At 45.4% G+C, this 23,167-nt stretch overlaps 1 protein-coding gene across 1 annotated transcript in view; it reads right to left on the bottom strand.

Annotated features, from left to right (window-relative positions):
- The window catches only part of NAV2 (neuron navigator 2), a 703,917-nt gene that overhangs the window by 652,751 nt on the left and 27,999 nt on the right, over positions 1-23,167 (bottom strand). The window lies entirely within an intron of this gene.

Genomic DNA, 23,167 nt, shown 5'->3' with positions numbered 1-23,167 from the left:
GCTCTGGGCACTTTACTTGCATTTCCCCAGCTAGTCCTCATAAAACTCCAGGAGGTGAGCATTTCTACCCATGGTATGGGTGAAGCCACTCTCAATTCCTGCCTGTCTCCGAGCTTAAAATTCTGTGGGGAGCAAGGCTGGGATCAGTCTGCCAGGGCTAAGACGGGGTAGGAAATGAGATTTGGTTCTGTCACAGGGGCACTCAGGGATGCAGACCAGAGGAGGAGTGGAAACAGGAACAGGGACCAAAAGAAGGGAAGTGGGGAGAGGAACAGTGTCAAGGACAAAGACTGAAAGACTAAACAACATAGCACTCGGTATGCTGGACTGGCCACCAAATGACAGCAAGAAACCCGCAGCGGGCTCAGCCTCTCCTCCCTGGGGGCTCCCTCTTACCCTGAGCACAGGGCGGGCTGTCACAGGAGTCACAAAGAGTCACAGGTTCCTTCCCACTCCGGCAAAGATGATGCCTCCTTCGCCAGGACCTGGGCAGATGCACTGCCTCTGAAAAGGGAGCTGGAAGTAGGCACCCCTGCAGAGTGGTGGCCTGAACCCCACCTGGACATTCTTCACAGACCAGACTCTGCCTGGAGAGGTTTCATCAGAGCTAGAATCCTCTCCCCATCAAGAAGCCCAGCACATAGGAGGCCTTGACTGAATGAATGCAGGACAGCAGGGCAAGCGCTGTCCAAGGTAGCAGGGGGTCATACAGGGGGCTTCCTCTCCCTCCCAGTATAGTCTCTGGGCCAACAATCAGGAATGCGTTCCTCAGGTGCAGACATGGACTGACACATACACAGGTGTACATATGGGCACATGCTCACAGGCATGTCCACGGGAATACAGCCTCACTCTGTCTCACTGACCCCAGAGTGCAGATCTTCTGACATCAGAACATTTCAAGACACTGTGTGACCCCAAAGGCATGACAGCTGCCCATACCCTGAAGGTCACTGGAACTAATGTCCCCATTCCAAAGACTGAGAAAGTCCTGCCTCTGACAAGCGGCGCTTAGCAGCTTCCTGCATTTTGCTGTTACAGGGTTACTACTGCTTCATCCACAGACACTACAGGCTGCATCAGGCTCCTGAGCTCAGATAGTGTCCCTGCCGTCTCTCCTACTTCCTAGCCACACTGAGCATCTTCCAGGCCCTCATGTCTCCACTTCACCTTGATGCTGGGCTTCCAATGCTGTTCCCTGTGTCTGAGACACTTTTCCTCCCCTTTTCACTCACTAACACCTATTCCACCTGCAGATTTCAGCACAGGGAAGGCTTCTCTCACCTTCCCACTTGGGGCAAATCTCCTCTTCTTACCCTGCAAAGGCACCATGTCCCTGTTGGAATGTTCCATTTCTGGGAGCCCCTGATTACTGTTGTCACCCCCCACAGATCCTAGGTTCTGTGAGGACAGGGGCCACAACTATTTAAGTATGCCGTTATGTTCCCAGAGTCCAGCATGGTACCTGGAACATAGTAGGTGCTCAGAAAATATTGGCTAAAGGAATAAATGAGTAAGTGCTCTACAACCCTGAAAATAGTGACTCCAAACAGTAATTCTTTGGCTGTGGTTTGGTTTTTAAGCCAAAGGTCTTCTCTCCCATTATAAAAGTAGTATCTATACCTTAAAGAAAAACAGAAAATGGAAAATACCATCTTTCCCAGCATCCAGAGTTATCCTGAAAGAGTGAAACCATGAGGTGCTATTGCACAAAGCACCCAGGATGCTAAGAGGGCTCAGCTAACTTTCCCGGCAGAGATGTGGTCAACCAGCGGGGAGCTGTTCAGGGTAGTTCGCAGTTGAGCTTCCAAACAGACCTAGGTCGTGCCCTCCCACCTTCACTTCACCCCTCCACCCCCACGAAGCAGGTCTTCAACACTGCTGCCTCCAGAAAATCCAGGCTTCACAGTCCAAGGGGAAAGAGAAGTTCCAGAGTCTACATGAGTTCCACACTTTCATCAGTGAGATTTGACTTTAAAAAGAAAAAAAACTTAGGTTATAAATTCTCTTTTTAAAAGGGAAGTAATAATATGGAGCAAATCAGCTCTGAATTCAGTACACTACAAACTTAAAACAAGCAAATTGCTACCGGGAAAGAAAAATAACAAAGCAAGGTGAGAGAAAAAGGAAAAAAAGATCCAAATTTAAAAGTCTGGAGGTAATGGTCCAATTACATTGTCTTCTTCCTTAGGCTTTTGTCTACAAAAGATACTTTTCATTTCAAGGAGGAGGAATAAAGTTTATTTGACAGCTGATATGATTCCCATTACAAAATTAAAACACATTTTGTCAGGGTTTTTTTTTCAGAAAAGTATATTTTATTGACACATGTAATTTCATGCTGCAGGTATAGCTCATATTTTATAAGTCCTGGAAAGAGACAAAGGGATCCACACCTTCCCCTCTAAATCAAAGGAGCACTGGAGAGGGATGGAAGTGTTTTAAAGCTACAGATCAGCCCAACTTAGTTAATGGCTGAAGTGGAGAACGGAAGCTTCCAGAGCAAGCCAGCAGATTTTAGACACCTCCTGAAGTACAAGGAGGACTGGGTGCAGTGGGGAAATATGACATGCATGCCTGTCTGACACCTTTATCCGGGGTCCCTGGACAATGACCTGAGAAAGAGGAAACTGACAGCCTTACTGCATCATTCCCACAGTGGGTGTACAGAGCAAAACAAAATACTACAGTCCCTACCTAATCAACCCCCAGGTCCCTTTCCAAAGAGGAAGGAGGGATGGAAGTGCTGGGAAAGTGGAAAGAATGACCTCAGGCTATAGAGGTTAGATCATCCAATTCACAGATCCTTTTCTTGTAACTACTGGCACAGCATATTTCAACATGGCACAAGGGCAAACAATGCTAGCCTCTGTGGGACCGAGGCAGGGTCCCACAAACATGGTTCGAACCTCTGCCCTGGCATTCCCTGGGAACCTGAACAAGTCATTTAAACTCTCAGAACTTCATTCTCTTCAACTGCAGCTTATGATGTACTTCATAAGGCTGCTGTCATTATACATCTGTGCCAGGCACTGTGCCTGACTTTACTGCCAGATCACATGTAGTTCTCACTGCAGCCCTGATAAGGTAAGAACTATATGGTGGTTTTAAGCATGGCTGCAAATAATGTTCCATTTCTCTTAGCAAAAGGTAGAGTCTAATTTCCCTCCCCTCCCTGTGGGCCAGCCTTTTACACTCCCTTACGATGAACAGAATGTAGCAGCAGTGATGCCAAGTGAATTGTGAGGCTAGGTCATTAAAGGCAATACATCTTCCACCTAGCATGTTCATTCTCTCCCTCCATCCCTCCCTCTCTCCTCTTCCCTCTCTCTTTCCTAGGATGCCTAGCTAGACCCAGCTGACTACCAGCATCAACTGTCTCAGAGGTGTGTGAGCGAGTGAGCGAACCTTCAGATGATTCCAGCTTCAGGCCATCCCAGCTGATGCTAAATGGAGCAAAGAAACTATTCCCTCTAAACCCTGCCCACATCACAGATTCATGGGCAAGATAAATGTGGTCATTGCTGTAAATCATCATTGAGATGGTTTGTTATATAGCAATAGATTCTTGGAGCAAATTATTATTATATCCACTTTACACAGATGAGAACATCGAGGCTTAGAGAGATTAAATCACTTGCTTCACACAGCTAGCAAATGACACCATAAGGACTTGAACCCAGTGGCAAAGCTTATGCCCATAACCACTACTCACAGCACCTTCCCAGCCTCATTCTCCATAATCAAATCATAGGTTTATTAATCCTCAAGTATCAGAAAACAGCAAATCAGTCTCTCCATTCCCTGAACACTCTGGTCAAGAGTTTAATGTATTCCCTCCTTTACTATCATTTATAATCATTATTTGTTTTTTTAGCTTTATTTAAATATCACTTTCTCTGGGAGAGCAACTTCAAAATAAACACATACTCAGGAGATGTGGTTAATTGGCTATGAGTTGATCTGCTGGAGGAAGGAGTGGGGACATGGGAAGGGAACCAGCATTTTATTAGCATCTTCTGTGTGCACAGTAGTGCAAAGTATTTGTCATTCATTATTTCAGATGCATAAAATAGATAAAAAAGGAAAGTTACAGTTAGTTGAGATTGAGCTCCAGTGTTCATTTCAACACAATATACAGCAGTCCACTCCTCTGCCAGTTCTCATTCCTCCCCCTAGTGCCCCACACCCTGCAGATAGGTGTTAAAACCCCTATTACTTTCTTACTGCGATGCTATTAGCAAAACCCAAATTCAAAATCATCACCTACTGTTTCTGCTACTTAAAGACACAGGACTCTCTTCAGGACACATGTTAGCAGTGAATTTCTTGTTCACTCCAGTGTCCTCAAATTCAAGGAGTCATTCTTAATGTCACTGAGTTTGAAATACCTGATCGCCATTGAAATTCAGAGGAGTAAAACAAAGAAAGTAAACAAACAAGTAAAACAAAGAAATAAATCATAAAGTTTCAGTTGGCGGGGAATGAATGAAACATCAAACAGGTCAGGGAATGGAGAGGTTGGGTTGATGGGTCTCGTGACTGAGAACTAATAGCAACACCTCTGGTTTGCCTGCTATGGAGAAAGTGCTGGGAGAGGTGAGGGGTGAAGGTCCTTAGGCAGGGCACCAGGAAATGGTGAAGGGAGGCTCCTCTAGGGAAGGGGACCTCACCAAAAACTCACTGAAGGTTTCACTCAAGGATGGCAGGGATGTCACATATGAGGACTATTCTTCTGGTAAAGGTGAGCAGCCAGGACAGGTAGAAACCAGGCTGAGGGTTTGGGAATAGGTGCAGCAGCGATTGGGAGAAAAAACCAACTGAGGGACAAGGCAGAGAAGGCTGGCAGGGGGCCCTGATGGGGAGGGCCTGGATGGTGCCTGCTTGGAAGCCAGGTGAGGTGAAGACAAGAGGTGAGGTTCAATCAGCATGAGAGAGGGGGTTGAAAGAAGGCAGTGGCATGCAATGAGTGCTACAGAACAAAGGCCTCCGCACAGCGGACCTGTAAAACGCGGGACCCGCACTTCCGGGACACCCAGGGACAAATCACCTAGCCATTCCACCTCCCAGCTACCTCATCCTTACAGCAGGAGTAAGACTGGATGTGCTACCACATCTCGAGTGATTGGAAGGGATAATGTCATCCCCCTCTTCCTAGGATCAGTTAAGACACTGCATTTAAGAATCATGCACAGTGCCCGATATATAGTTATGGCATAATAAGGAGTGGCTGTTCCTAAAACCTACCAAACTTGCCCCTACCACAGGGATTCTTGTATGTTTTGCTTCCTTTCCCCAGATGTTCCAGCTCCTTCTCAGCGGCAGGGTGAGCTGGAGGCCCCTGTCCCTAGAGAGGCCTTCCAGGGACCTTTCTCAGTACCCCTACTGCCCCTCAGCCTACTTGACTTTCCTCATAGCAGGCAAACCAGAGGTGAGGTGTTGCTGTTAGTTCTCAGTTACGAGACAGTCCATCAACCCAACCTATCCGCACGCTGACCAGTTAGTTTTATCTTTGCTCCCATGTAACTGGGACTTTATGATTTATTTGTGTGTTTGACTTGTTTGTGGTATCAGGGCTTTATCTATCTTGTTCACCCTGAATCCCCAAATCTGGCACATAATAGGACTCAGTGAATGTTTGCAGAAGGACAGAATTCATATTAATTATTATTTTGCATGCAGAGGAGCAGGATTAGGCATTTGGGGCAGATTTGGGAGTTATCCACTAAAGAATGAAAACTGAGGGAGGGAGATGATAAGCCCTTACTTCAGGAGAGACTCAAGAGATAGAAAATTAGGTCGAAAACTATGCAACATGAAGGCCACAGAGGGTTGGGGAAAGAGTCAAGAGGGCCAAAGCAGAATCACCACAGCCTCAGGCCACCAGCCCCCTGCTGCTGGCCAGAAGAAAGAGATGGCCACGGGGAGGACCCTGGAATGGGGCCTGAGCCCCAGGAGGTTATCATTTAATCGGGCTCTGTATGTAAACTGTCCCACAAATTTATGAGCCTGTATAAACAATTGTTTCCTAGAATGTTTGTGTAAATGGTGCAGATTATGAAACTCTGGCCAAAGGATAAAAATCTCACATGTGGCCAGGGTCACAGGGCAGCCCTGGCCATTGAATAGAGGGCGGGGTTATACCGCTGACCCTTGCCCACATTCTCCTGGCCTGTCAGCTTGCAGCTGAGAGATGATATAGGAATATGGCCAGGCCCTCCCTGTTCAGAGCTTAGGCGGGTGGGCTGAGAAGGAGACTTTCAGGGAAGTCCAAAGGGCTTAGGTCAACCTGTCTATGTCACAGAAGCACAGATGAGATGTTTGGGAATAGCAAGCTTTGCAAACAGTAAAGCACCAAAGACTCCAAGTTACATAAACGTTTTTAAAGCAATTGCTAGGTGCCAAGCACTGTGCTGGCCTCTTTACCTCCATCATGGCATTGAACCCTCACGATGGTTCAGTGAGATGCCTGTCCTTGATCTTCATGGTCCAGATGAGGAAAAAAGGACCTGCTCACATCCTAAGTCTATTGGGCAGGTGAACAAGACTCAAATCCAAACATTTTAAGTCCAAGGTCAATACCCTTTCTACATGTTGCTACAGCCTCTGAAATGTGAGACAGTTTGTAAAAGCCCATTGTGCTGCCAATGTGCAATGTAGTCTATGCAGATGAGTGGTGAGTGTGTTGATTTCCCCAGCTCCTTGAGACCAAAGGCCCTGTCTTAGGAACTTTAGCCTCTCTGAGGCCTAGAGCCCTGCCTTGTGTGTACTGACTGTCTGTCCAGTGTTGGTGGAACTGACAGCTGCTGGGCTGACTCCCACCAGACAGAATGGATGGCAGGTCCTGTCAATGCTCATCCTCTTGTTCATGGATAAACAAGTTTGAGACTTGCTTCCATTCACCTAGCCGTTCCACCTCCCAGCTACCTCATCCTTACAGCAGGAGTAAGACTGGATGTGCTACCACATCTCTAGTGATTGGAAGGGAGATGCCTGTCCTTGAGAAAGGAGGCTGGTGGGTTCTGTGGCAGCAAACCCAGATGCCACGCCAAAGGTTAGTCTGACTCGCAGTGGACAACCGTGGGCAGAGCAGAGAGAGCACAGCTCTGGAGTTAGAAAGGCCTGGATTCAAATCCCAGCTTCCCAGCCAGTGTTGTGGTCTTAGATGAGGTATTGAACTTCTCTGAACCTGACCTTCCTCACTTATAAATGGGGATAATGCCATCTGCCTTATGGAGTTGTGACAGGTGGTGTATGTAAAGTCTGCAGCACCTTGTAGGTGTTTGAAAAACTACAGCTGTAATGAGTTTTAGGGGTGACACCCAAAACAGAGTAAGGTTTACAGACTTTATTTTGCCCAGTGCGCCCACACTACTAGTGTCTCTTTTGTGACAAGTCATTAGGAAAGTAGCCATTCTCCTAATCTACCCAAATGCACCACCACCACTACCCACTCTCCCACAGACTTCTGCCAGCAACGACATCCCTGCCCCTGGCCCCTGGCCCCTGGCCCCCGATCTCTATTTCAGTCTTCCTCTGCAGAGTACATTACAGGAAGTTTAGAAAAATAGATCCTCAGATGGAATATATATTACATGGGTGTTTTTAATACCTAGCAATTAAAATCTGCATGAGAAAGAGAATTCAACATCTCCAGGGAGGCTTAGCCTCAAGGAAGCCAAATTCAGGACATGGAATATAAAGTTGGTTTTTCTGGGACTGGGAACAGCTAGAGGAAGTCAGCCTCTTGCGAGGTCTATCAGAAATGAGTGATGTGCTTTCAGGGAGAGTCACACATGTCCCATTATCCTGAGAAACTCCAATGTGCAATTTATAATCCACCGTTTATTCAGTTTTCTAAAACAAAGATTTACACATGGTTTCTAAAATCCTTTAACCATTGCAAAGTCAGAAGTTTCTAATTTGCAGTGTTCAAGTTTTTACCTCCTAGGTTAGACAGCTGGTTATGCCTTCTATCATTGCCATTTATTTATTTCTTACATGCCTATCATGTGCATTCAAATCACCTGAGGATCTTATTAAAATGCAGGTTCCAATTTAGTAAGTCTGGGAAGGAGCCTGGGATTCTGTATTTCTAACAAGCCTCTTGCTGATGCCATGGCCACTGGTCATGCCCCTGGAGAGAGGAGACATGAGCAAACTAGTGCCTGTTGCCTGGGGTTTATCAAAGGGAGCCAAATGTTAGCAGGTTTTTCTTCTCCACTGAGCATTTTTTGCTAAGAATGGAGTTCTTAAATTAGGCTTGAAAAATAAAGAACAATCTTTAAATCAAATTAGAGCAGAAAACAAGATTTAAAGAAAATAAAGGACTTTTCTACAGTTGTTACTTTGAACCAGTTTCAACCACCTTCTCTGACATTAGAAAGGCCCTGTCCTCTATTCACAGGCTCCAGGACACTCTGGGCCAAGTCCCCTGGAGTCCACCCCAGTGCTTCCTGCACCCTGGCAGCCTCACTCAACACACACCAACTACCCGATCTCTCCCTGTCACATCCCCAGAGGAAGAAAATTCTTTTCTGTTCCACTTGGTTGGCAAAACTGGGAAGAGAAAGAAAATGTCCCATGGAGGAAAAGTAAGAATCTGCAGCATCTCTGCTCCCCATCCCACCTGGCAGTTCATGCTCTGGCCTCAATCACAGACAGTTTCTTAAATATTCCATGCTTCTCTGTTCCCAGGCCTTTCCACATGCAGTTCCTTCTCCTTGAAATGCCTTTCCACCCTCACCATCTCCCTTTTGTTATGCAGTCTAATGCTCTCACCCATGCTTAAATCTCAGCTCAGGAAAGCTCTCAGATATCTTAGGTCTTAGCTATGTCCTCCCCATTGCTATTCCTTCATCAGCCTCCATATCCCAAAGCACCATACGGGGCTGGATCACAAATGTTTAAAACACATCAAATAGGTTAAGTAAGATTTTGAATTGGAAATATGAACTGATAAACCATTTCCCCTGAGGAAGGGCTTGCCAATTTACGTGTGTATATGATATGTAGGATGTGTATGTGTGTGTGTTCGTATACTCAGTAAATGAGAGACTGAGGAAATGATATCATTGAAGAAAAATTTGAAACGGGACAAAAAAGGTATGTGGGGAATGAAATGTGCGTTTTTTTAATTCTGGATCAGGCAATAAGAACCTGTGTAACCTTGAGAATCCATTCCTGCTACCCCTACACACCTCTGTCTACACTTCACTCAAAAGGCAGGCCTGTTGTCCTCCACTGGGTGAGAGGCCTCTACTCACCCTCCCCTCTCCCTCTCTTTACTCCCAGCCCTTTTCATGCCTGATTCTTTTCCAGGAAATCACTTCTGAACATCATACACCTGCCATTACTTTTTTTTCCCCTTCACTTGCTGCCCTTCAGAGTCATGGATTTAATAGTTTGGGGCTTATTTCAAAACTCACTTCAGTTTTGCCAAGTAACATTGTCTCTCTACCAAGCCAAGGTCAAAGATATGGACATGTTTCCTGATGTTATAATATAGCTCACTGAAAACTGCTGAAACCTCCTTAGGTGGAAGTTACTAGAAAAGCTGTGCCGTCCCAATCTTGAACTCTGATTATACAGGCTCCACACTGTTTCAAGTTGTCTCGGAAAATCTGTTTAAGCACATCTTGTGTCCCTGTTGAGTCTCAGATTCAACAAGTATTCACTGAGCACCTATCACATGGCAGAATGCATTGTATGTGTTTCATTAAATCAACCATATGAGACAGGTATTATTATACCCATTCCATCCAGGATAAAAACAGAGGCTCAGAAAACTTACGTGACCTGCAAAAGACACATAGACATCACAGGGCCGCAGTCCAACCCCATTCCCTTAACTTCAAACCTAGGACTCTTCTCATTATAAAGTTCTACAAGTTTCCCATATCACAGCGGCTCCTTCTGCGTCACCCCACAGTGCCTGGTTCAACGTTGGGCACAAAAATCGTTTGTTGAATGACTTTAACCTTTGCCTTGCATTCATGCTTTTGGGCAAGTAAACAAAGCCACATCCATGTATGGCTTAAGACTATTAACTTAAGATGATTTTCTTATGCTGAGAACTCAAGAATGCAGTTATATTTAAGAAGAGACTGGGAAAAAAATTTCAACAGGTATTATGAGACTATTATTAATATCATGCATTCCCATGCATTTCTTTTCAAAGAACTTAAGTGTAGAGTCAAAAGTCAAGAGGATGAAAATTCTCTCTTCCTGAAGAAGCTAGGCCCAAGGGCAAAAAAATGACATGCAGCAAAGGCATCTGAAGTCTCATTTTTGATGCAAAATCACACATTATTTTCGTTTGTCAGATTTATTTTGAAATTGGTTGTGAGATAATACATGTAGCTGAGAATCAAGAAAATATGATAAATAACGCTAGCTATATGATGGTTGACAATGAGGCTTCATTTGGCAAACTGTCTACATGCCCCTTGAAGGCATGAACTTCATTTTACCCATCATGAACTCTACATAATTGTTAAGTAAGTGAATGAACAAATAAACATATTTATCCAGAAACCATTTTATCATAAAAATCAAATGATTTTGAACAGAATTTAACATGAATGGAAATTAAAACTGATTCCATAATAGCACTGAACTGAGATCCGAGTTGTTCCACATCCTTACCAACTTCAGGAGCTATGAGACTTTTTAAATTTTAGTCATTCTAAATGGGTATGTGACTTTAAATTGTGGTTGATTACTAATAATGTGAAGCTCCTTTTCATGTGCTTATTAGCCATTCCTCTATCTTCTTTTGTGAAGTGCTGGTTCAAGTCTTTTCTCCACTTTTTATTGGGTTGTCTTTTTATTGTCAACTTGTATTAAATCTTTGCAAATTCTGGATGGGAGTCCTTTGTCAGGTGTGTGCATTGTGAATGCTTCCCCCCAGTGTGCAGTTTACTTTTTCTTGCAAAAGCATGTTTTTGACAAGCCTGAAACAAACTCATGAACATCCATTAGGTCCCCAGCTTGGGGGGTAAGAGAGCCCATGGTGAGTGTATCAGCCTAGAGGAGCCTGCTCCACCACATGCTTCCATGGCAGACGCCTTGTTCTATTAGGGCTGGGAGTTTCCAGCTTTTACCTTGTGATCCTCAGTTTGTCCAGAGAAGCCCATAGTCACTGGAGAGTGTCACAGGACACATGGACATTGGTGTCAAGGACAGGATGCACACGAGCAGCAGCATTTTTTCAGGGGAAGGAAGCAGTAGAGATCCAAGTGCACATGTGTCCATGCAAATAATACCCATAATATTAAACATCTAGCAACCAACAGCCAACTAAACCATAAATGTCAGCAATACAACCCCATTCTTGGTACTTCCACAGATACCCTGTGTCAACTCACATTTCATTTGTCGCTCACACTGCCACGTCAACAGCCACACAAGGGGATATGGGATATTTGGTGTCATGGCTAATGCATCCAAGGCCAAAAAAAATAGTTTTTATAACTTAGTTTTTCCTCCTTACCAAAATAATGCCAAATGATAGAAAATCTATAAACTATAGATAAGCAAGAGAGAAAAACAACCACAGACCCCACTCCCCAGAGATAAACATTTTAATATTTTAGGGTATAACCTTTTAGTCTTTGTTTTTTTTGTGTGTGTGTTTATTTTTATTTTTATTTTTAAAATAGGTTCATGGAATAATACTGTTTTGTTAGCTGCTTTTCCTACTTTTTTACTGTGAATATTTTTCCATGTCATTACATGGCCTTCTATTCCATTATGTTTAATGGCTGGATGGTTCTCAATTGAATAGATATGCACCACAGTTTATTTAACCAATTTCCTACTGCTTAAAATTTAGTTTGTTTCCAATTTTTTCACTTAAATGCAACACTAGGATAAACATTTCAATAGCTAAATCTTTGAGCATCCAAGATTATTTTCTTGGAATAATTCCTGGGGAAGTGGCATTGCTGCATGAACAGCCATGCAAACATTTTAGGTTTGACACATATTGGACAACTCCTCTCTCATTAAAAGGAAAAAGCTATAACGTTTATCAAGCAAGTATCCAGCAGGTACTGTGCTACGGGCTTTAGCCGCATTACCTCTAAGCCAGCAAGCGTGGTACGGCCTTGATTTCACAGAGGAGGCCTATGCAGCTCCGTGAGGCTGAGGCACAAAGTAAGCTGGGACAGGACTCAGCTGTGTCTGATACTAAAGCCTGTGCTGTTTCCAAACTTCACTTCCTCAGCCTCTGTTTACTGTGGAAGAGAAGTGGACTAAGGCACTTCTCAAGGGCTTTTTAAAAAGGCTCTACATTATTTGGGGGTAGGGAGCTGACTGTTAACAATAATATCGATGTCTCAGTGACTCAACCCACTCAAGATGGTCAGTCGCTTGCACCATGGTCCAGAGCTGGGAGATGGGAGGAGCTTGGTTCCTCCAGGCAGTCATTCAAGCACCCAGGCCCCTTCCCTCTGTGACCCTCCTTTAAGTCCTCTACGATTACAGATGGAAGGATTATTTGTGGGATGAGGGCAAGCCTAGATGGTTCACCTCCCTTCCACTCATATTCTGTTGACTAGAATTCACTGATGTGGCCACACTTCACTGCAAATGAAGCAGGGACACATAGTGGGGCTGTGAGACTGGGAAAAAGAGAACACAAATCCTAGGAACCAGTTGAGTTTGTCATAGGGTTGAAGGCATCTAGCTTTTCTTTCTAACCCTCAGTTAACTAGAAGTATCCATAAATCCCCCATTCAGCCTAAGGTTAGAAGTTTAGTGCAGATAGCTTAGAGTCATATGCACTAGCTGTGTGACCTTGGGCAAGCTACATAACCTCTCTGTGCTTTAGTTTCCTCAGCTGTAAGATGGAGCTAATAAAGGAAACCATATCTTAGGTGGTTGTAAGAATTAAGTGTCTTGTACCTATAAAGCACTTAGAACAACAATGTCTGGCAAGAGCAGTCCTCATCTAAAATTTAGCTACTGTTGTTGATATGGTGTGGCAGGCATTGTGCTAAGTGCTTTGACGATATTAGACTTCTCTGGGACACAGTTTCCTCCTCCGTAAAGTGGCAGAGAGAATTTCTTGCCGCAAGGCTGTTGTTGCAATGAAGCGCAGTCACTCTGGGAAAGCACAGTCGAGCCTCCAGCCAGAGTGAGCCGCTCTGCAAACAGCAGCAGGCACTGCTAGGTGCCCCAATGTGGTCCAGTTCATCAAGGTTGGTACAATTGCCTCACCCTGTGCTGCTGTCAAAGGTCACAGACGACAATTCCGGACTCTCATTCGGTATGGCCTGAGAAAAGAAAAATTGTGTGACCAAGGCCATCTCCCGCCCTAACCTCCTGTCCCATTGTACAAGGAAAACATCGTGTCGCAAACACATTATTCCACTCCCGGGGACGCCGTGCCCTTCCCCCTCAGGCTCCTATTCAGCTTAGATTAAAAAGGCACTGCCTTTCCCAGCTGCCTTTCTGAAATATTCACCCTGCCGGCAGAATGCCGGTGCACACGGCAGTCCCTTGGAAACCAGGGCCCTGCTCTCTCCAGCAGCATGCCCACCAGGGAGCCAGGTGGTGACGGGCCCGCTGAGTGGCCTGTGGATGAGCCTTGGCTACCTCTCAGCCAGCTGGTGCAGGACACTGTGCCCAGACCAGCTGGGATTCTACCAGGTCCTGCTGGGCACCTTCACAGCTCCTGTCGGCCCTCAGAAGCCCAGTCAGGGCCTCTCTAAAAGGAACCTCAGAAGTTTTGTGCCCTAGTCACAGAAAGGTCCTGACCCACCTTCCTGGATCTCCCACCTCTCTCGCTACTCCCCAACCCCCATTTGGGTAGCATTAGCTAAGAATTTCTCTTTGGCACCAAAGAGATCAATGACCAATGACCCTGCATTTGCCCTGATGTTATATTTGGTTGACTTATACCCGGGATATCCTGCCCCTCTCCCCAACCCAGCTCCCAGGGCACAGGCTTGCTTCAAAACCCCAAACTCATGAACCGCCACACTCAGCCCCTACGTCCGGCTTGCCACCAGCCCCCTTTTCCCTGGGCAGTAAGTTTGGTGGCCCTAAGCTACCACATGCCTGGAAAGAGTCAGGGTCTCCCTATCTTTCATTAACTACTCTACATGCTTGTTAATAGAACACAGTTTTGAAAGTGCATCTGGACTTACATTTTACCATCTACCTTTAATTTATTCACTGACTTAAATATTTAAATAGTTAAATAAATCTTTAAATTAAATATTTAATGAATGCCTATGTCCAGTCACCGTGCTAGATGCCAGGAATACAAAGTCTCATAGATTATAGTCCTGCCTTCACAAAGCCCCCAGCCCAGTGGGGGAGAGAGACAAACAAATAGTACAGGAACAGAGTGATGACTGTGAGAGTGGGGGCAAACATGGAGGAGAGAGACTCCCCCAACTTGGAGGGTCAGCAAAGCTTTCCCAGATGAGGGAGTGCCTTGCTGAATCTTAAAGGATGAGGAGAATCAGTTAGGCAAAATAGTGAAGCCAGGGAAGCCTCAGGCAGCCAAGAAAGCAGGGGTATGGGCAAAGAGGCAGGAAATAGCAGAGGACCATCACAACCCATTTAGAACCACTAAAGTTTATTGCTCAAAACAGACATAGGAGCTGGGGCTGCAGAGGCTTGGGACCAGGTCATGGTTGTAGCCCAAACTGCCCTGACTTTCTGGTTTTAGCACGGAGAGTCCCACTTTCCAGGAAGCCTGCTCAATTCCAGGCAAAGTGAGGTGATCAATCACCCTCGTCAAGGAGCTCTTTGATTCAGGAGCTGGGACAATTTGCAAAGGTGACATTTCAGAGGTAGTTCAAGCATGCCATGATTTTCCCAGACCAGCACCATTTCTAGCTGGGGCCTTCCAGACTTTCAGAGCCGCAGGGATGATATATCTAGTGCAAGGGAATAGCAGCCTAAGGGAATCCAACATGGAGAGAATCCCACTGTGACAAGCTGGATGGATATCAACATCACTGTGTTGGTTCCAGTCTCATGAAGGCCACCTAGACTATTGCCAGAGTGGAGAGACGATGTGCTCTATTATTCATCTATTTTGTTTACATGCATAAAAAAGATTCCATTTACATGTTTAATTGCCAGTAATACAACAACCAGGGGTTGACAAGGATTAGACAAAAGGGCTGCTTGTAGGAAAGCCTGAAAGATAAGAACTGTCATGGCCATATTTATAATCCCTTCTACAACTGTAGTACAGGATATTAATTATGTAACTTTATTATATATGTCTATAATTATAGATGCAAAACTACCCAAGATATTAATTATACCTGTTTTTCAAAATGGTCCGCTGATGATTTGGAAGAGCTTGCTAAGATCTTGGTGCCGGTGGAAGTGGGAAGTGCCTGCTAGGAGGGTGTGGTGGGCAGAAGAGCAGAGCCCCACGGACAGCCCTGCCCCCCACTCAAGATCAGCTTGGGCAGCTGCAGTTTCAGAAAACATCTCTGCCCCTCAATCCCTGCCATGCTGGGGAAGGGGTCCAAGAGAGGTTGAGTCATTTGCCCAATATCACACAGCTAATGAGGAGTGAAGCCAGGGCTGAACTCAGGCCTGTGAGATCCCACTGATTCACATGCCTAGCACTGAGCCTGGGGTGGGAAGCCAGAAAAATACAACCAAGTCCCAGCCCTCCAGGAGCTCAGAGGCTGCTCTGGCCAATGTTCTGCCACAACCTCCTTAGCAGGGCCTGGGATGTCTGTGTGCTAATAATCTTTCGGAGCAGTAAAATGCAATCAAAGGTGGCATGCATCAAACCTGTCCTGGGCTGGGCTCCTAGAGGCTCTGGCAGAGACAAAGTCAGCTTTCACAAATGGGAGCGTCTCATCCTCAAGTGACTTCCCTGCACACCCCCACCCAGTTCTCCATCTGCCATTTCAAAAGCCAATCAGAATGAGGTGCTTTTATCACAACCAGCCCTATCATGGCAAATAGCGAGGCAGCCCTCTTTATTAAAGGTGCATGCGGATTTCACGAGTGGCATCTATCAGCGATTCAGTGTGTGCACACGATGCCCCCACCCTGGGTCTGCCAGGGAACTGATAAGGTGTCTCTCCACGGGTTTTGACAAGCAGCAGCCTGGGAGGATGCATCAGGGGCCCCACAGAGCCAGAGGAACGCTGCCAAGGAGTGAACTCAGGGCTAGAAGAACAAAGACCAAAACAATATCCCAAAGCAAAAAAGATGGGACGTGAAAGTGAAGCCGGTGCCCCCAAAAAGCCCAGCCTCTGTTGTGTGATGGCCTGAAAGAGCCCACTGCAACTTGGAACCCGAAAGATAAATGACCGGTGCAGACGGGCGGGGGCTGTGACAGCCGAAGCAGAGGGGGAGAACCGTGTTTGTGTTTGCGGTATGCATCACTTCACTGCACATGGAGCTTGTCTCATACACACGCTCTACGAAGCCCTTCTCCTCTCTCCCCAGAGAAGAGCTGTTTGTTCAGGTCCCAGACAGCTCTGCCTTGTCAAATGCTGTCTCCTCTGGTCTTCCACCTGCCTCCTCCCAGCCTCACTGTCTTAATCTATTCAAAAGGTTGTCACCCAAATGAACCTTCACACACTTCCTATCACTCCTCTCCTCAAGCAGTAACCCCCCAACTCCCATCTCTTTCAACTTATGCCAGCAAAAATGCCTCTTCTGTTTCCTCAAAGGAAATGAAATTGAAATCCTGGGAGTCTTGGTGGAATGGCAGGAAGGTTGCCCTGGGAAGCAGGAGACCTGGCCTGTCCTTCCCAAGAAGTCTTTAAGTTCTCAGGGACTTGACAGTTCTGTCTGTACCATGGGCATAAAAGCACTTTATTCTGAATATGTAAGTCACTTCTGGAAACCTTTTCCAACTCAAAGACCTATGACCAGATCAAGCCCGCAATTGCCCATAAGACACTCACACACGCTACACGTATATACAAGGAGGTAAGAGGCTACAGCCCCTCCCCATGGAGCCCACGGCCATGCACAGAGTCAGGCATACAAATAGTCAAACACAGTGAGTGGGACAAACATGTTACAGCCCAGGGCTCATGAGAGCTGAGAAGAGCCCCTACATCTGCCTGGGAACAGGCAGAACAGAGCAGGGGATGAATTAGAGGTTAACAGATAGACAAGATGGCAAAGGCTTTTCAGGCAGAAGAAAAGCTGAAGCCAAGGCTTGAGGCCATGAGAAGGCATGGACAACCCCCTTGCAAGCTCATTCCTAATTGCCCAGCTCTTGTTGCCTGCTTGGGACAGTGCAGTTAGCACTTTCAAGCTTTTAGAGATCCAACCCCTTTGTATCACTGATGAGAAAGCAAGACCTGGAAAAAAGATAGAGCTTGCCCAGGGCCAGAACCAGGCCTTCTGTTTCTTATCTGGGACACTCTCCCCATCCCATACGTTCACAGCCTTCTCCAGGCCACCTTATCACTCAAAGTTCCCACACTCGGAACACTCATTCTTCTTGAACCATGTCTACCCACTACTTTCTTGACAACTGAGCTCAACTAAGAATGCTGCAAGGGGTGGGCAGAAAAGTGGTACACAGGAAACCAGTACCACCCAGGGAAACAAATGTGCGTTAAATACACATACACATAAAAACTCAGTTTCAGCATCACTTCCTCCAGGAAGCTTTCCCTGACACTGCCCCAGACCAGGTGTCTCTCCTTCATTTTTCCAGCATCCCAGTGCTAATGCCTCAGCCTTGTCAGGCTTTACTACAATTATCCATTCACTCACTGTCTTCCCTGACAGACTGCACATTACAGACAGTATCTCGTATATAGTAGGACCTCAATGAATATTTTTGGCTGGATGGGTGGGTGGATGGATGCATGCATGCATGCACAAACAACCTCATTTATTTGGGAGATAGTGTAACATTGCAGAAGGAACTTAAAACAGAAATGAAGGACTTGGGTTCAAGTGCAACTCCACCACTCATTAGCAGTATGACATTGGGTGAGTCTCCCATTCCCACAGAATCTCAATCTTCTCTTCTGTGGTAGGAGAATCTAAATGCACCTATCTCAGGGTGGTCATGAGATCTGAATATAATAATCTATGTGAAGGCGCTCTGTAAACTACCAAGTATTTGCAAATATTACCTGTATTTACCAGTTAGGATGCTTCAAACAGCAAGTAAAATCCATTTCAATTTCGCTTAAACAACAAAGGGATGCACTGGCCCACATAACCAGAAATGCAAACCTAGGAAAAATTTTGAGCAGGAAATAACTAAAGAAAGTAGAAAACATGATTTTTCTAAACACAAGATTTTTCTTAAAATAATCTCCATAAACTTGCATTTCCCCCTGTGATATGCCTGGCTTTAAACCAGCAAGCTCCTAGCTGTCACATCCCATCTAAAAGAGAATTGATGAAGGTAAGAAAAAAGTCCACCGCTGTATTGTAGTCATTCATTTAAGCAACGGGTTAAATTATAGACCTTCAGTCTTTTTGCCTCATCACTCCTGAAATCCTCTTCAACCTCCCTGCCACGATATTTATAGTGATACTGTGTTTTTAATAAAAATGAATCTTGTGAGGAAAAGCTAATAAAATGATCATAAACACACACACACACACCATCCCCAGCAGAAGATAAAAAATGAAGAGCTCTAAGAATGCCAAAAGATAATAACATGGGATTCTTTTGTTGAGACCTTCCAGAGAACTTAGTGTTTTATCAGGTAGGGCACAGGACCTGAGCACCCACACAGATGAAAGCACAGGCTTCTGCAAAATTCTGTAGATAAATTCAGGTCCAGCCAAGCCACAGTATCCAGTAGTTCACGTGCAGACTACAAATTGTACCCCCTGAATAGCACTGGTTGACGGATATTTCTAATATCTAATTTAATAGGGAAGACAGGCTAGGGGAACAGTAAGTTCAGACTGATGCAGTAGGGGAGCTGAGCTTTGGAGGCAGGAGGTAGCTATTGAAATTCAAGCAGTTGAGAATTTTGCTGGAGCAGAAGGGAAGGGAACATCAACACTTTGCCCTGCATTCTCAGTGAGTGGTCTCTAGTCTGTGCCCACCTTCCTCTGGGACGAATTTAGACATGTCTGATTTTGAGCAACTGCAGCAGAGCAACAGTGATCCTTCAGAGTTCTCCTGCCATAACCTCCCTAAAGAAAGAGTCTTTACCCCAATGTGTGGAACCGTTACTCTTCAAGTCCGAGGGGGTGGTGGAGAGGACAGCTAGCTGCCACAAACCAAGAAGCCAGACAAATGAATCTTTACTGAGTGGCTATAGGTGGCCAGCCTTGGGCTAAAATATGGAAGACACACAGCATAAGAAACTGTCCAAAGTAATGACTCTACAGCATCTTACTGCACTGATGGACAGTGACTGCAATGGGGTTGGGGGTGGGGGGCACTTGATAATATGGGTGAATGTTGTAACCACAATGTTGCTCATGTGAAACCTTTGTAAGATTGTATATCAATGATATCTTAATTTAAGAAAAAAAGAAAGAAACTGCCCAGAAGCTTTCAGTGTGGCTAGAGAGGATATCAGGGTCTTAGTCCTCAAGGGAAGTCGAGGTGAGCCAGGCAGCACCCAACCAGAAGGCTCAGATACAATCAAAGACAGTCTCTGTGTGCCTGCAGGACTGCCAGTCAGCAGGGAGGTGGGGCAAAGTCCTTACCAAAAGAAGAAAATGAAATCCAACGAGGAAAAGCTCTGAAGGGGAACTGAGTGATATGACCAGTGCCAAACTGCCAGGTGGGCCAAACAGTTGGGAAACAAGGTGGGGGAGGGTTATACATCCTGAATGTCCAGATTCTGAGCTGTCCTGGATTCATGACATCTCCAGAGTTTAGGCTTCTTAAAAATCAAAAAGAAAGGACACCATCACCAGAAGAAAAAGGCCTCCTACAGTATGGGAGAATATATTTGTAAACGACATATCCAACAAGGGGTTAACATCCAAAATATATAAAGAACTCACATGCCTCAACACCCAACAAGCAAATAACCTGATTGAAAAATGGGCAAAGGATCTGAACAGACACTTCTCCAAAGAAGAAATTCAGATAGCCAACAGGCACATGAAAAGATGCTCCCCATAGCTAATTATCAGGGAAATGTAAATTAAAAGCACAATGAGATATCACCACACACCAGTTAGGATGGCCAACATCAAAAAGACTAGGAACAACAAATGCTGGTGAGGCTGCGGAGAAAGGGGAACCCTCCTACACTGCTGGTGGGAATGTAAGCTAGTTCAACCATTGTGGAAGGCAATATGGAGGTTCCTCAAAAAACTAAAAATAGTAATACCATTTGACCTAGGAATTCCACATTCTAGGAATTTATCCAAAGAAAACAAGTTCTCAGATTCAAAAAGACATATGCACCCCTATGTTTATTGCAGCACTATTTATAATAGCCACAAAATGGAAGCAACCTAAGTGTCCATCAGTAGATGAATGGATAAAGAAGATGAGGTACATATACACAATGAATATTATTCAGCCATAAGAAGAAAACAAATCCTACCATTTGCAACAACATGAATGGAGCTAGAGGGTATTATGCTCAGTGAAATAAGTCAGGTGGAGAAAGACAAATACCAATGATTTCCCTCATTTGTGGAATATAACAACGAAGCAGGGCTGAAGAAAGAAAAATAGCGGTGGACTCACAGACTCGAGAAAGGACTAGCGGTTACCAAAGGGGAGGGGTATGGGAGGGTGCGTGGGGAGGGAGGGAGAAGGGGATTGTGGGGTATCATGATTGGCACACATGGTGTGGGAGAGATCATGGGGAAGACAGAGTAGCTCAGAGAAGACAAGTAGTGACTCTGTGGCACCTTACTACACTGATGGACAGTGACTGCAATGGGGTTTGGGGGGACTTGATAATATGGGTAAATGTAGTAACCACATTGTTTTTCATGTGAAACTTTCATAAGAGTGTATATCAATGATACCTTAATAAAAGAAAAAAAAGAGACATGATTTTTAAGAAAAGGAGTTGATCTAGCTTAACAGCTTCTGTTTGGATTCCTTGGGGTTTCTTCCTATTGCGGGGATTAAAAAATGGATATGTAAAATACACTTGCAAAACTGTAACATAAAAGATGAAAACAACAGGCCTCAGCAAAGCACAGAAGGCTGAGGCTCTCCCAGCTATGTGGCACCAGAGAATGCGCCATGGAGCCGTGTGACCGTCCAGCCAGCTGCAGTTCACCCACCACCCCGCACCAGGCACTGTGACAAACTGTCCTTCAGCAAGGACACTGAAGAGGGGCTTTTTAAATAAATAATTATTCCTAAAACCTTCTAAGAAAAATCCTCTTTGGGTGCAGCAGGTATTTAGACTTCCAGATAAACAGTCATATACTGGCACTGACAAAGAGTTAAGGGGGCCAATTACTGTGCACATAATAAATAGGACAGGATTATGTGTGAAGTCAGAACAGCACATGTTTTGGAGGGGAAAAAACAGACAGGTGATACATGTGGTAAACCGTGGTTTTAATGCATTACTATAAGTGCTATGAAATGTATACACTTGAGTTTTGTCATCTGGACGCTTAGATCTATCATTATTATAAATTATCATCAAAATAACTCAATGCATTGTTTTCAAGTAGGTGATCTTGATTAAAACTATTACACATTTTCTAAGAGGAAAAAAGTCTGTGGTGTGGAGTGTCGTGCATCTTTCAGCCACCTCACCTATAAAACAGGGTATGATACCTACCTCGTGTATTATTGTTTCATTCACCATCCAACAAACATTTATTGGTCCGGGGCCACATGAGCCACATTCCAGGTGCTGAGGCTGCAGCAGTGAGCAGGACAATGTGTTGGTCTATGTGGGTTTTATATCTCAGGGGGAGGGACAATCAAAAAACAAGTGTATAACTAAGCACACAATGTTATTTCCGGTAGGTTAAGTGCTATGACCACAAACCAGAAAAGGCAGGATAAGGGCATAGAGAGTGGAAAGTGGGGTCCTGTGGGAGGGAGTCTTGTGGGAGGTGAGGTCCTGTGGGAGGGAGTCCTGTGGGAGGTGGGGTCCTGTGGGAGGTGGGGTCCTGTGAGAGGTGGGGTTCTATAGGAGGGGAGTCCTATGGGAGGGGGTCCTGTGGGAGGTGAGGTCCTATGGGAGGGGGGTCCTGTGGGAGGTGGGGTCCTGTGAGAGGTGGGGTTCTATAGGAGGGGAGTCCTATGGGAGGGGGTCCTGTGGGAGGTGAGGTCCTATGGGAGGGGGGTCCTGTGGGAGGTGGGGTCCTATAGGAGGGGGGTCCTGTGGGAGGGGGTCCTGTGTGAGGTGGGGTCCTGTAGGAAGGGGATCCTGTGGGAGGCACTGGCTTAGATGACGTGGACAGAGCAGGTCTTTCAGAGGAGGCACCCTGAAGGAATAGCAAGGTATCCATATGAATACTGAGGGAACCACTTTCAAAGCAAAGGGAATAATGGGTGCAAAGACCCTGAGGTGGAAATACACTGGCAGGTTCAAGGAATAGCAGGAAGGCATTGTGCCTAAAGGAGGGATTGAAAGCGGAGGCTGGGGAGGCATGCAGAGGCCAGATGTCCCCTTGGGATTCCAAGTGAGGTGTGTGAGTCCAGAGCACAGGCACACAGCTGGGTCTGGAGACACAAGCTCAGGAGTTACCTGCAGCAACATGTAAGGAAGGTGAAGCCAAAGGGTTGGATAAGGTCGTTTACAAAATCCAGAGAAGCAGAAAAAGGACTAAGGACTGAGACTGAAGGCACTAAGGAGCCAATGAAGGAGAGTGAAAACACAAAACATCAACGTTTGGGGAGAAAAAGCAAGCGAGTGTGGATGTTGCAAGGAGAGAACCATCTATTTTTGTGGGAAGGAATGGGGTAGTGAGTATAAAAGTTTTAGCCTATTGCCCAGCAAAGAGTCAGTTCTCAAACTGTTATTTGCCTCCCCTAGAGAGAATTAAGTACTGCAGGATTTAAAATAAGGGAAAAACTAGTGTAGCCTGTGAAAAGAAACAATATTCCCCAGCCCAACAAAAAAGAACACAGTAAGACTGGTGAAAGTTAAAATGATTTTTTCCTAGAAACCCCAGCAGCCCAAATGGCCAAATGCAGTGAAATGACTAGAAAGCCCTGCTGACAGATGGGGCCAGGAGGTCCTGAAACCTGGTTTCCACAGACATTTCTCAATATTACTTATTACCA

This window comes from Manis javanica, chromosome 11 (assembly GCF_040802235.1).
Source record: "Manis javanica isolate MJ-LG chromosome 11, MJ_LKY, whole genome shotgun sequence".
Lineage (NCBI taxonomy): Eukaryota > Metazoa > Chordata > Mammalia > Pholidota > Manidae > Manis > Manis javanica.
The sequence above is the reverse complement of the archived record's forward strand: the minus strand, read 5'-3'. Positions and strand labels throughout refer to the sequence as shown.